Below are 8,154 nucleotides of genomic sequence, written 5' to 3' on the forward strand. Positions count from 1 at the left end.
AATAATATATGTTTTATTCATATGAAATAATTGGAGTAAAAGAAAAAATGTCAAGTTTCCAAAGACCGACTTTGAAGTAAATCCCCAACGTACTATTTTTTTAATTAACCACGTAGAAATGAAATGATTTATGTTGTCCATAAACTCATTATTTGGATTAAACTCATATTCTACGATCATCGGGGGTGAGAATAGGTCAAAACTTGTTTAGAATGTTTTAGTAGCAAGAAAAATAATTAATTATAATAGTCCTTTTTGAACGATTTTGTTATCGACCTCTTGGCTGTCAGTAACAGCGATGACTCGTGCTTAACCCATCGTCACCCCCGCCCGGTGGCGGTATTTGAATCAATCTTCGTTTTTACTATTTTTTTCTCAAATAAAAATAAACAAATAGTAATTTCTCATCAAATATATCCTTTAGGTACATTAATATTTTAATACAAAACACTGAGAATAACGTATATTAAAATATATAACATAACTTTATGCATAAACGCATAATAATATTTACTTGCTATTTGATATTCGTTAAATTCGATGGACGACATCACAACACATCTAAAACATGTGTTGGCAGTCAAAAAGTTGCAACCAAACCGTTCGTATTTGCAGTGGCAAATGTTGCACCGCCGGTGTACACCGTTCGGAACAAACGAAAACGACATTAATCATTAATCCAAAAAATCCCTTTTCACCAATAAAAGCCAATGCAACTATAACCAACAAGTTTCTCACAATAATGAAACCTTCATATTAACTTGATACTTTATTTTAAACCAAACTTTATCAATAATAGTTTAGCGATGAATCTTGAACTAAACGTAAAAACAATAAAAGCTGTAAATGGCACAACTATGGGATTATGAATAAACATGGATCCATGATCAGATTATATTTGTCACATATTATCCACTTTCACTCGGGTTACTTCTCAGGTAAGCTCAACACTTACCTGACGAGTGAACGTCGTAGTAGTAACATGTTTTATATGTATCGTTCAGATTGATTTATTTGGTGCTACGAGATCAACCTTTCCGCACTCATACAAACAGATCCCCAAAGAAACCAATTTTGACAGAAGAAGTACCACGAACACGGAGTACTGCAGTCATTGCAGCTAGATCCACTTCAGGTTTTCGTGAAATTGATTGTTTTACTTGTGTGGCTTCACCACATGCTCTAATCGAGAGATTACATTGATCTTTGCACAAATCAATAGAATAGAATCCAGCGATGTGGAAGAAGTGCGATTCAACGCTTTTATCATTCGGGTTGATATTATTTTTCTACCAGATCTCCCAGACCAATGGTAAGTAGTTCGGATTGTTATACCAGAAAGAGACAACCTCATCGATCTATAAAGCACGTATCAAAGTTGTCTTGGAAGCCACCGAAATCGAAAGTGATATTCTTGATCCTAACAAAAAGACCTTGAGAGTCGGTTCGTCACCTATGCAGCACTCCTTCGCTTAAATCACTCTAAATATCACACCTCGGAGCCAACTCATATAAAGTGGAAGCTAAATTTAGAGTTTTTCTCGTCGTCTTCGTCGTCGCTGTCGTCATCAAGGGCATCGTTCTATACTGTGTATTTGTTCGATGAAGCGCATTGATTCATATATTCATTGCTTTGCGGATTCAGCGAAATGCAAAATATTCTAACGAATGTAAATTTGATATCCAAATATAGCGTACTGAAACGATGCTACCAGTGCAGATCGCGAGGCGAGCTCGCGGCAGCTGCGGATCCGTTCACGTTCAATGCAACCCAGGCGGAGAACGAGCGTGGCGTGACAGCCGCCGTGCGCGTCCGGTTGGTGCGGAAAGGTGATTGAAGGACAAGGATCGTTCAGGGAAGATGGTGAGTAATGATTGTTGAAATTCTCTTCATTACGAAAGGTAAACATTTAGATTCCCTTCACTTGTAGATTACGATATGGCCACACAGCGGATGTGCGTGCAGCGTGGTCCATCGGATTCGGAAGATCGGTGCGCCACACAGTGACAACTACAAGAAAGTCTATATGTGCTTCTGCCAGAGATCTGTGCAATGGTGCAAACAAATGCACAAATTTCGTTGAACTTTGTAATGATAGCGGCAACATTGACCGGAATGCTATCAACGGTAATAAGATTTCATTGGGGTACCTATCCGAGGCGATGATCAGAGTTGAACTGGAACCGTACTAACCCGAATGCCGTCCAGAAGAGATTGTAAAATATTCATATATATTTATTTTATAGTGCACTAGAATTATGCAAATATAGTACAAGTGTATAAGATTTTGTGGAATATTGAAATTTTTCATGTGATTTAGAAGCTAAATGTAGAATTACATAAATGCACATTTTGTATATTCATATTATCAAATTTTAAATAAAAGTTACTTTTTGAACACGAAGTGTTTCAAAATAGGCTTTGTTCAAAAGGTTGGTACGGTGTAAGTAGAATTATACTCAAATCTCAACCATCAAAGCCTCATACGCGAGCTAACTTGCTTGCGATTCTGAAGATTCGTTAACTACATAACGCAAAAAATAGTCATTTTCATCCCCCCGCCCCCTTTGTCACACTTTTGTATGAAGACCGAAAATGTTGTATGGGTCGTCATACCCTCACCCTTTAACGTTATGTATTTCTGGGTGTTCCTGAAAAAAAAAACATCGCGCTTGAGTTTTTCGGACAGAATCGCATCGTTTCGCTCATTCAATGAAAAATAATTTTGCTCCAAAAAGCACCAAACCAAACGGGGACGTTTCGTGTAAAAAACAGTTCTAAATTTAAATAGGGGAACTGTTCCGTTTTCCATCTCACTGAACATATATACATCTCATCGCGGAGCATGAGCATTATGACCCCACAATTCGTAGTTGCTACTCCGTGATTGACTAGAACTTGCGAATTGCACAGAGAACACAATAAATGGGGCTTGGGATTAGCTACCCATTCTCAATGTACACGTTTCGGGAGCTCAAATATTTGAAGTTAATAACGGCGCCGGCCACGTCCTTCGCATATAGGAAGAGAAGATTGCTAGTCCGACTCTCGTTGCTACTGGAGACCGAGTATACCTCTGCATCTGCACGATTGTCTTGGGGTGAGATATTGTTTAAGTTACAAAGGATAATTTATCTGGATTCACTTCGGTAAGTGATGCGATCTATGGAATGGGAAATAACAATAATTCGCTGTCTCGCCACGAGAAAAATGTTAAACCATGCAAATTTGGTGGCATATAAAACTTGAGAGGAATCGCGTTTAGGGCGACCGAATTGCACTCTGTACTCACTTGCCCGATAGGTACTGCAAACGATGGAAGATCGTCGTTTTCTCGACCCGATCAAAGCGCAATACAAGCGCATGATCCACCAAATATCAAACAAATATTATTTACTCTGCTCGCGACGAATAATACACGCACTGTATTTACTTGCTCAATGGGTACTGCAAACTATTGAGGATCGCGCTTGTTTCGACCAGAGCAAAACGCAATACATCCGACCGGACTCGATACAAATTTTTACTTTCTGATTAATTTACTCACCCACACAAAGCAGAACAAACCATTGATGATCGCCCGATCGTTCTGCTTACAGAAGAAAACACGACCGGAGTCAATGCAAATTTTACTTTCTTTCACAAATGACACAGACCACATTGCTCCAAAAAGTAAAAAACTAGTTGCATTAGTGAAAACGAGAACTCGAAATATTTTTTTATGTTTTTTTAGTCTAGTCGCTGTTAATTTGAAATTGTTCTAATTCTCGTCCGATTGCAATTATTTAATTTTCAAAATCCATAATGCTTGTTAAATAAGTACCAAAAACATATTCCATGCAATAGAATTTTATCTTTTTTAAATATAGTACAAATATTTATGAAAAATTTTGAGTAATAGCTGAAAAACGTGTTGTGCAAAATCATCAAAACACATAGAACATGATAAATATTCAAAACATTCTAAAATATTCGATGCTATATGAGTAAATCAAATTTTGTACATATGTAACCATAAAGTGGAAGAATCCTTGAAAAATAGGAATTATTCAATAAACAAAGTGTATTTATTATTATCGGAACGGTCTATAATGGCGGATATTTTCAATTCCAGTCAAAACTTACGGGTAAAGTTTTGATAATTGTATAATTTTTTATTTGCAAAAATCAATGGGACAAAGTCTCAAATGTTCAATCCAATCTACCTATTCGAAACAAAATGTTGAATAATATGTTAAGAGTATACTTCTGAACTAAAATCTTGAGTCTGAAGGTACGGAAGCCTTCATTTGAGAGCAAGAAGGCTTTTCATTCGAAAAACTCAGTTGCTTTGTTGTAAGATAATTAAAGCATCCTTCTACGCTTCGAAGCCTCCTTCCAAGCATCTTGGAAGTCTTCTTTCAAGAGGCCTGGAAGCTTCTTTTCATAAGGAAAGTCTGCTCGGAACGAGACGCGAAAGACTTTCAAAAGGCTCTAGGTGTCATACAAGATACAGCATCCTTTATGGTCTGAAAACCGCCTTTCAAGACCCAGAAGCCTCAATTCAAGAGGCCTGCAAGCCTTTCTTCAAGAGGCTCGTACCTACGAGAGGCTCCGAAATCTTCTTTCAAGAGGCTCAAAAGCGTCTTTTCAAGATGCTTGAAAGTCTCCATTTGAAGAGGCTCGTGTTCTTTCAAGAGGCTCGGAAGCTTCCCTTCAAGAGGCTCGGAATTCTTTTTTCAGGCGTATTTTCAAGATTCTCAGGTAGATTCTCAAGGTAGTTCTATATCAAGTACAGGGGATGGACAAAATAATTAGGATAGGCAAATTTTGGGTAAAATTAGATTTGTTGCGATTACCTTAGTTATCATCCTATTTTGACAATTCAGGCATGCCTGAACTGTATAATGCAGTTTGAGAGGGTCCATGGAATTGACTATGCCACCGGATCCCGGAGATATTCCGGGTTTTTCGGAGTAGGTTCAAACCGCAAATTTGGTAGATATTAGGATAAGTTGTGGTTAAAAATTGAGTAATATTAGTAACCACAAATGAAGTAGGGCTCTTGCTGATTGGAACCATATATTGGGATTTGGAATCGGATCAGAATCAAGTGAGATATGGCCATTTTTATAATCGGTCTGATCGATACTTATCAAAGGGTCAGGCAACTTCATTTGAATCTCGCTTTATGGTAGATCGTCCACAATGATTTTATACCAGAAAGCTTCTAATGTGTCAAGAATGAAAACCAATTGAAACGGATCCTGAGGCGTGGATGTCCCGGGAACCTGTGAATGGGGACATTAAGTTTTAGCACCAAAATCAGTCATTCGACGGTTCTTTTTCATGGTTTTCGATCAGGAAGCGAAGTAGCATATAAATGGTCCATTGACGGCTCTGACCACTTCTAGGATCTACGGATTGGCCCCGGGAACCAGTGGAAGGGACATTTGTTTTATCACCAAAACCAGTTGTTCGAGCTCTTTTCATAGTTCTCGACCAAGAAGCGAAGTATGAATATGTCAATTGATGTTATGACCGCTTCCAGGACCTACGGATTGGCCCCGGGAACCTGTGGAAGGGACATTTAAGTTTTAGCACCAAAACCAGTCATTCGAAGGCACTTTTTTCATGGTTTTCGATCAGGAAGCGAAGTATGATTAAAAAAAATGGTCAATTGACGGCTCTGACCGCTTCCTGGATCTACAGATTGGCCCCGAGGAACCTCTGGAAGGGGACATTTTAGTTGTACCACCAAAACCAGCCATTCGACAGCTCTTCATTAATGGTTATCGATCAGGAAGCGAAGTATGAAAATAAAATGGATCATTGAGCTCTGACGCTTCCAGGACCCACGGATTGCCCTGGGGAACCTGTGGAAGGGAACATATAAGCTTTAGCTTCAAAATCAGTCATTCGACGGCTCTTTTTCATGGTTTTCGAATGAAGCAAAGTATAAATATTAAAGGACCATTGACAGCTTTGACCGTTACAGTACCTACTGGTGCCCCGAGGAACCTGTGGAAGGGACATTTTAGTTTTACACCAAAATCAATCAATCGACAGCTCTTTCATATAAGCAAAGTATGAATATAAAATGGACCATTGATGACGCTGACGCCTTCAGGACCTACAGATTGTCCCGAAAACCAGTGGAAAGGAAATTTAAGTGCAGCACCAAAACAAATAACTTGACTGCTATTTTTCGTGATTTTGATCAGAAAGTGAAGGTGGTTGGACTGATTATCCGAGTATCGATTTTTTTCACTCCGGATAATCGAATCCGATAATCGAATCACTAGAAAAAATCAAATCTGCAATTAAATGACGAAAAATTATGTTTTATTGATTTGCAGTGGTGTAGTCAGAAATTATTTTGAAAAACCCTTATTAATCCACCTACCGGTATCGGTGACTTTCTGATATATAGGAGTATTTTTGCCATAACTGTGAGTTCATAGTACGATCTGGCCAGTTTTCAAAGAAAATGAGACAGGATTCCCATTCGAATCGAACTTGATGGTTAAGAATAGATGCCAAAAATAACTAGACTAGGGAACTGATGGTTTTGGCCATGTTCCTACACAATTTGCGAATAACTCCAAAAATAAAGCACTGGGAGGGTTATTAGTTCTAACAAAAGATAGGGTTACTGCTCCTGGACTTCATCTCATAGCTCATATTGGTCTCAGAAAAACAAAGCAATGAAAAGGTATTTTGTTTGTATTTTTGATTTTTTCAGCAGTGAGCATGACAGAGAAAAAGAAGCGACGAAATTATGTGCGGAATTTCTTTGTTTCGCTATGAGATGAATATATGTACAGTGAGATGGAAAACGGAACAGTTCCCTAAATTCTCACGATTCAGCGCTGCTTTTAACTGATCGATTATTTTGGAAAATATGTATTTTTCAGGCGTATAGGACTAAGTTGGCCAAAACCAGTAATTTCCGCTATTTACGCACTTTTGTAAAAAAATAGTATTTTGGCTATTATTTCGAACCCAAAGTTTTATCTATTTAGTCAATTTTCAACAAAAAGCTATGAAACTTTTGAGTCAATTGCCCGATCTATCCATTTTTCAATAGGAAACAATATAAAGGCTCTCCCAGACCTGAGTGATTTATCATCGCTGAAAACTATAGATAGTGGAATATATAGATGAGCGAAGATAAATCCTCTGTCTCCAAACGAACTGTCAAACGTGCTCCAAACGAGCATTACGTCACTATTTTAATGGAAACGTTAAGGGCCGGTATATGCGTGTGCACGGCAAAAAATCGACTCGCATGCTTTCGCTCATCTATAGATTCTACTATCTATAGCGAAAACTAGTCGCGCGATTTTATCGTTGGGTCGTTGTAGGCAATGTTCCAGTTACTCTTCCACTCCAACGGCGACAGAATCGCACTGCCAAGCGTTAGAATCGCGTCGCAATTTTTCGGTCACGTGTTAGGGGACCTTGATAAGATTTCCATTAAATGCAAACAGTCGCAAGCAAATTGGATAAGGATAAGTGCCAAAATATAAATTCGCCGACCATAGATGATCGGTATATAATACTATGAATCCTCGAGACATCAAAAATATGTGTTTTTGGAGCGAACAATAGCCTTTCGGTACACTTTTGTCGAGGGAGACAAAAGGGATCTTTTGAATCAAATATTAGGGCAATATAGAGTTGTTCTACATATTTATTTTATTTGAGAATCAATTAAAATGTCCACAAACTTCTCACTTCAAGAACTTTTCCGTGGAAGCCGCCACCATAGAACGATCCGTTTGATGCATAACATTGGTGCAGAATTCGCTCTCAATTTATAATTAACGACGATGGACATAAAGCATAAGGCTTTTTTCATGAAGACATGAAAACAAATTGTCTGTCATCGATACAAATGAGAGAAACGGGGCAGAGGAAATTTCCCATTTCCCCATGTTGTGATAAAACGCTTCGTTCTAGTACAATTGCCATAGAGGATCATGCAAAACAAGTCAAAATGCTCCATCAGCGCCAATAATGTCCTTTCAATTGAGTTTTCTAAAGGAATTTGCAGTAATACGTATCAGGAATAACTATTAGTTATGAAATAGTCTATTGTTTTCATAATGACCGTCGTTGATCCGGACATCTACCAAACCGACTAGAAATCGACATCGATATCAGGCTGA

The 8,154-nt window shown here is 38.2% G+C and overlaps 1 pseudogene; it reads left to right on the forward strand.

The window, feature by feature from the left end:
• The first annotated feature begins 1,163 nt into the window (after window positions 1-1,163).
• Window positions 1,164-2,167, forward strand: LOC134202940 (uncharacterized; annotated as a pseudogene).
• Window positions 2,168-8,154: the final 5,987 nt, after the last annotated feature.

Source organism: Armigeres subalbatus, unplaced genomic scaffold, assembly GCF_024139115.2.
Source record: "Armigeres subalbatus isolate Guangzhou_Male unplaced genomic scaffold, GZ_Asu_2 Contig154, whole genome shotgun sequence".
Taxonomy (NCBI): domain Eukaryota; kingdom Metazoa; phylum Arthropoda; class Insecta; order Diptera; family Culicidae; genus Armigeres; species Armigeres subalbatus.